At 38.0% G+C, this 7215-nt stretch overlaps 1 long non-coding RNA gene and 1 pseudogene across 1 annotated transcript; both read right to left on the reverse strand.

Moving 5' to 3' along the window:
• Positions 1-1526: 1526 nt before the first annotated feature.
• Positions 1527-2401, reverse strand: LOC126765822 (uncharacterized). The gene is made up of 3 exons (XR_007668616.1): positions 1916-2401; positions 1663-1851; positions 1527-1593 (listed from the first exon to the last, which is right to left on the reverse strand). It is a non-coding gene; the product is annotated as an uncharacterized LOC126765822 (long non-coding RNA).
• Positions 2402-4012: 1611 nt separating this feature from the next.
• LOC126765756 (uncharacterized) lies at positions 4013-6808 on the reverse strand (annotated as a pseudogene).
• Between the last annotated feature and the right edge of the window lie 407 nt (positions 6809-7215).

Here is a 7215-nt window from a genome sequence, read left to right on the forward strand (position 1 = left end):
GCCCATGAACCTGTATAATTGGAGGAAAGCTCTGTAGTCTTTTTCGTGGTGATACCCTCTCAATAACACTTTCCCTTTGACGTGCTCTGCTATTTCGTGTCCTCCTTGCGGCCTGGGAACTCCGAGAAGTGTTACCATACGTACTGATTCTTGGCATCGTAACAAATTTTTAATTGGAAATGATCATTCATTTGCATAAAGTTCATATAAGGTTTTACGGACCAATAACTTACCTTTGAAAACTCCAAAAATGAATGTGTTAAACTAAGGAAGCAGATCAATTGAATGATAAATTCCAATGTACATAAATCGGTATTCGCCAACACGCTAAATCACTTTCACTAAATAACTCACTTTTTAAAACAAAATATATCACTATATCAGTAAAGCAAAGCGCATTTTTATTGCCCTCTAAATTTTGCGTGTTCGATTGCAAAGCAAAATTAACGTTTAATTTAATTTGTGTTCGTTTCATAGAACTGCCATTTCCATAAACCAAAAATAGCACAACACAACCAAAATTACGATATAATCGCTACTGTCACCGATAAATAAACAAAAATAGCAAGCAACAACCAAAATGTCGTGATAGGTGGAAAATGAGATAAATATATGGTGGATTAACAACCAAAATAATTAAAGATTGTATGGGTGGTACCACGCCCCCTTTTTCGATAACGCCAAGTTTTATGGGTGAGAACGTTGTTGTTTCCTATAGCTCTGTACCAATTTTCATGTTCCTACTTTAAACACTTTTGAAGATATTCACCTTGAAAAATTCAGTTTGTATGGGAGGTGCCACGCCCCCAATTTTCAGGTCCCTACCTTGAACCCTTTCACAGATATTCTGCTTAAAAAATTTAGTTTGTATGGGAGATACCACGCCCCCTTATTCGATAGCCCCCGGTTTTATAGGTGAGAGTGGTGTTGTTATCCTGTAGCTCTGTACCAATTTTCACGTTCCTACCTTAAGCACTTTTGAAGATATTCGACTTGAAAAATTTAATTTGGATGGGAGGTGCCACGCCCCCTTAATATTTTGTTCTGATTTTAAGACATGACTTGCGCGTGGTAATAACAAACAAATCCCCCAAAGGAAGTATTTCATTTGGATCAGCCGTTTTCGAGTTTTAGCGTTACAACTATATAGTGTAGTGAATATTTATGAGATTTAAAGAACGTACAAATTTTATCGCAAATTGTTACCTCCCGTCATGGTTTCCAGCGGAGCTCTCAGTGTATCGGGAATTCCATTTAAAGCACCCATGTGCTCCTTGTGTTGTCTCTCCAAAATCTCTTTCAGCTGCGCATGGTGATTTTCAATGAGACTGCTCGCCTCTTCCACACAGTTTGATTTGTGCGCTGTTTGGGTTGCTGTTTGTTTGGCACAACCTCAAGCACCTGACCCATTGCAACCTCTTCAAGTGCCTCCACTTCGAAGATGTCCAAACTGTCCGCGTTTGCCTAGAATTCCTAACGGATCACTAAACAGCTTAGTTTTTAGTTTTGTAATATGTTACTTACGTCCAATCCAATGTTGGTAGTAGCATCACCCTCATCCTCAATGGGAATATCGACCATTTCAGCAGTTGTCTGCAATATACACCAATTTTATTATCACATTTATAATCACAACTTTAAATTTTGACAGACGTTACTCACCGACAAACCAATTTCGGGAGTGAGCCCATCACCGTCCACCATGTCGCTGGAAAAAAACTCCAGAATTTCCCAGTCCATGGCATCCAACGGTTTTGGACCGTCCTGCAACGGCAGGTTTCCAGTTCGTCTGGCGAACGCTCTGTGGGCATTGTGCTGCTTCTTGACTGCCGATTTCCAGTCTATCCAACACTAAAAAAAAACCAACACACATATATAAATTGTAATGCTATACACAAGAATATTTTAGTTTTACCTTTTTCCACTGATTAGGGGACTTGTGGGACCTTCCCAATGCATTTAATTCAGCAGCAACGGCAGCCCAAACCTCTTCGTGCTCCTTCCTCGCATTTGGTTTCTTAAATTGGCCCCTTCCAACGCTGCGGTGCTGCTACATAAAGTGCAGTAACCGCCTCTTTTGGCCATTCGTAACACACCCCGACGTACTTCTCTCATATATAATATATTAACAAAAATATACTTACATTTGCTTTAAATTCAACTAATTCCATTTTGAATTTAACGAAAAATTTTTTTGTCATCACCTCAAATGGAAGTGAAAAAACCAATCGACAGTATTTCATTCAATTTGGTTACAGAAACACATTCAATCGAGCATTCCTACTGAAATGGAATGGAACATATCAGCTGACTATCGATTAAAGCGAGTAATTATTTTACAGAAACACATTGAGTGAGAGTGACGTCAAATCGAGAATTTGAGTCGAGAACATCGATCGAAATGGGTTACAGAAACGCACTACAGCTCTGTTCAAGCGAAAATGTTAAAATTTCTCCTGCCGAGCTGGCAGTGGTGAAACACTTCCATCTCGACCGAGTTAGCGAAAAATATTTTTACGTTCTTCGCGCCGTGAACCTTCCCTATTATAAACAGAGATAAAGAGAAGTCCAACTCTTCTCTCACTGGAGTGAGAGAACAATTGCTAAACGTCAAAACCACCTAAACTTTGACAGTTGACTGGATTGGGGAGGTTTTGACGTTTAGCAATTGGAAACGAGCGATAGCCAGATTGAAATCTTACCAAAAAAATGTAAACGGAGGAATTTGTTGCCGCTGTTCAAGATCGCTAATAAAAATTTAAAACAATGAAAATCAAAAAAAGCGAAATTTAAATATATTTCATGAAACGTTTTGTAATTTGATGTATAATAGAATTAATTTTCAATTACAAATGATTAACAACATTTGATAATTGAGAACTAACAGGCTTAATTCCCCTTATTAAGTATTGAGAGATCAAAAGTCAGTTGTTTTAATATACCATAAAATCATAAAAAAGGATTTAAGTAGTTTCGTCATATATTAAAAGTCCAATAGTATATAATAATTTGCAATCGTATTAAATGTTGGGTGTTTTAATTTAAAATGCCCAAAAATTCTTATTTTGTTTGATCTGGCCATAATGGAAAATGTTATAAAAAACGCTTAGTTTGAGGCGCTCTCACACTGGAATAAGTTGGGCATCCCATTATCCCTGATTATACACGTTCTCTGCTATACATGTACGTTCTCTGCTGACACCTCTCAGCTGTTCCTTTGTTTACATAACATCAGCTGATAGCTACCCTACTCCTCCTTTACGATGCTATGTACTTTTCATAGTACGAAGGTAGAGTAAGTTTTTCACAAACCCTAAAGTACTCTGCAAGACGGGAAGCTAGCAAACGTGTAAGCGGCTTGTTATTGTTCACTTTTGCATTCGTTAAAATATTTGTTACTTTTGTTCAGAGAGTGGGAAAAAATAACACATAGCTATTTAATGTTCAATGATTATCTCGCTCTAACCAATGGCAAATATCGCATGCTGCCTTGTTCTAACAGAATACATGCATTTGTTAGCAAATCTCTTCACAGTATGTTACGAGTAACAAATTCTTTTGTAAGCGCATAGCTTACCTATGTGTTATGGATAACAAAAAGTATTTGTTACTCGAATATCTGTTAGTATTATTATTTTCGTTATCAGTTTGTTACCTATAACATATAGACATGTTAGCAAGAACAAGCAGTAACAAGATTATCTGTTACCCATTTGTTACTTCTAGCAAATTCAATTATTTTAAATAAAATTCAGTTTTTTTATTATTTTGCTTTATGTAATAATAAAATCAAAATCAGATATTTAGTTAAATTAATAATATGCCTATTATTATTGCATTCGGCAAAAAAAATAATTCAAGTTATTTCAGTATAAAAACTATAATTCTAAAAATTCATATTTGTAAAACTAAAATAAGAAACTTAGAACTTATAATTACAACTTAAAACTAATAAGTATAGTACAACTTAGAACTAATATTTACAACTTAAAACTAATACGTACAACTTAAAACTAATATTTACAACTTAAAACTAATAAATATAAGTAATAATAAGAAAACTTATATTAATTTTGCCTTAAGTTTATGCTGTTTTTGCTTAAAACGATTGTGAATTAAGGCCACAAATCTCCGGAACTCCCCACAGATAGTGTTTTTTTCCTTGTCAGGCAATATATCTAAAATGAAACGGTATAAGTTAAGGCATTCAAATATATATCAGTAAATAAAATTACCAAAAGCTAACCCTACGACCTTTAGCTTTAGTAGGGATCCCTTCTCCTTGCGCCCCTCTAAATTGTAGTTGTACATTAGATCGTCAGAAAGCATACCACGCACTACGCCGTCCACACTGCCTTTTGCCCACTTTGACTTCAATATTAGCCTCATCTGTAAAAAAAAATACAGTAAATTATATTACAATCGCATAATATTTATAAACGAAATATTTACCATAGCATCCGTGCTTTCCTTTTGTGAAAGTTTGTCTTCCACGAAGCGCACTTGCTCTTCCGATGACATAGGCAGTTTCGAAGCGAGCTCCACGTAATGTTCGTCTTCCAAGTCACCGGTGATGCGTCTTTGCCGCTATGACGCGGCATTCGCGCTATAATTTGCTTTGTGCCTGCACCTCGGCCTTTTCTGGCATCTAGAAAATCAAATTATAAAAATTAGCTGCTTGTTTTAATTTGGTAATGTAATACTGCGTTACTTACTCTGTCTGTTAGGGACTTTTTAATGGCAGTGAGTCGGGTCTCAATGGCATCCAGCTTCTGGATTATATCTGAAAAACATAAATGTATTTTTATAAAGCAAATACTAATACATTTATATAATAATACATTTTACCTGCATGGCCGCCAGAAGATGGTAACGGTACCACAATTTGTGATGGTTCTACTCGAGGAGCGCAAACGAGGTTGCAAGATATTTTTTAAACACTTTATCTGTAAAAAAATATTATTAAAAAATGAAAAATATTTATGTCCAATACAACCTCTATGGGGGCTCAACGGTGGTGAGCATTCAACTTCGGAATCCATTTCTTCCACGAGGTCATCGAAATTCATTCTATAAAATATCACAAAAAAGGTGATGATTAATGATATTTTAATTTTAATTTAATTTTTAAAATCATGCTTCGGAGCAGAAATGCGTATATGTATATTCGAACTATGTTCACTTTTATTCATTAAGAAACACTAATGTTGTTTTTATTTTAAACAAATTTAGATATTCTGTATACGAACAGATATCTTAAACGAACAAGTGAACATTTTTAGTTATAGAGGAGGTTCAGTTCAAGAGTATGTATACTCGCGGAAATATTCGAGATATTCGCGCTTAAAGCTGAAAATTACCATTATTCGAAGAACGTATTTTTCGATTTAAAATTAATTTTACACTTATATTTCGCATTTTTATGTCCACTAACACTTTACTAATTCGTGCGATTTTTTTTTAATATTAACTTATTGTTCAATTATATTTATTTAACATCAACTAAAGGATTGCACTATTGAACTGAAGAACCTCTTCTGTCCGACCTTCTTCTTATTTGGCGTAGACACCGCTTACGCGGCTATAGCCGAGTTAACAACAGCGTGCCAGTCGTTTCTTCTTTTCGCTACGTGGCGCCAATTGGATATTCCAAGCGAAGTCAGGTCCTTCTCCACTTGGTCCTTCCAACGGAGTGGAGGTCTTCCTCTTCCTCTGCTTCCCCCGGCGGGTACTGCGTCGAATACTTTCAGAGCTGTAGTGTTTTCATCCATCCGAACAACATGACCTAGCCAGCGTAGCCGCTGTCTTATAATTCGCTGAACTATGTCAATGTCGTCGTATATCTCGTACAGCTCATCGTTCCATCGAATGCGATATTCGCCGTGGCCAATGCGCAAAGGACCATAAATCTTTCGCAGAATTTTTCTCTCGAAAACTCGTAACGTCGACTCATCGGTTGTTGTCATCGCCCAAGCCTCTCCACCATACAGCAGGACGGGAATTATGAGCGATATAGTTTAGCTTTTGTTCGTCGAGAGAGGACTTTACTTTTCAATTGCCTACTCAGTCCGAAGTAGCACCTGATGGCAAGAGCACTCCTGCGTTGGATTTCCAGGCTGACATTGTTGATGGTGTTAATACTGGTTCCTAAATAGACGAAATTATCTAAAACTTTAAAGTTATGACTGTCAACAGTGACGTGAGAGCCAAGTCGCGAGTGCGACGACTGTTTGTTTGATGACATCAGATATTTCGTCTTGCCCTCGTTCACTGCCAGATGAATTTTCTGTGCTTCCTTGTCCAGCCTGGAGAAAGCAGAACTAACGGCGCGGGTGTTGAGGCCGATGATATCAATATCATCGGCATACGCCAACAGCTGTACACTCTTATAGAAGATGGTACCTTCTCTATTTAGTTCTGCAGCTCGAACTATTTTCTCCAGAAGCAGGTTGAAGAAGTCGCACGATAGGGAGTCGCCTTGTCTGAAACCTCGTTTGGTATCGAACGGCTCGGAGAGGTCCTTCCCGATCCTGACGGAGCTTTTGGTATTACTCAACGTCAGTTTACACAGCCGTATTAGTTTTGCGGGGATAGCAAATTCAGACATCGCGGCATAAAGACAGCTTCTTTTCGTGCTGTCGAAAGCAGCTTTGAAATCGACGAAGAGGTGGTGTGTGTCGATTCTTCTTTTACGGGTATTTTCGAAGATTTGGCGCATGGTGAATATCTGGTCGGTTGTTGATTTTCCAGGTCTGAAGCCACACTAATTTGGTATCCCCGCAAAACTAATACGGCTGTGTAAACTGACGTTGAGTAACACCAAAAGCTCCGTCAGGATCGGGAAGGACCTCTCCGAGCCGTTCGATACCAAACGAGGTTTCAGACAAGGCGACTCCCTATCGTGCGACTTCTTCAACCTGCTTCTGGAGAAAATAGTTCGAGCTGCAGAACTAAATAGAGAAGGTACCATCTTCTATAAGAGTGTACAGCTGTTGGCGTATGCCGATGATATTGATATCATCGGCCTCAACACCCGCGCCGTTAGTTCTGCTTTCTCCAGGCTGGACAAGGAAGCACAGAAAATGGGTCTGGCAGTGAACGAGGGCAAGACGAAATATCTCCTGTCATCAAACAAACAGTCGTCGCATTCGCGACTTGGCACTCACGTCACTGTTGACAGTCATAACTTTGAAGTCGTAGATAATTTCGTCTATC

This window comes from Bactrocera neohumeralis, unplaced genomic scaffold (genome assembly GCF_024586455.1).
Source record: "Bactrocera neohumeralis isolate Rockhampton unplaced genomic scaffold, APGP_CSIRO_Bneo_wtdbg2-racon-allhic-juicebox.fasta_v2 cluster11, whole genome shotgun sequence".
Taxonomy (NCBI): Eukaryota; Metazoa; Arthropoda; class Insecta; order Diptera; family Tephritidae; genus Bactrocera; species Bactrocera neohumeralis.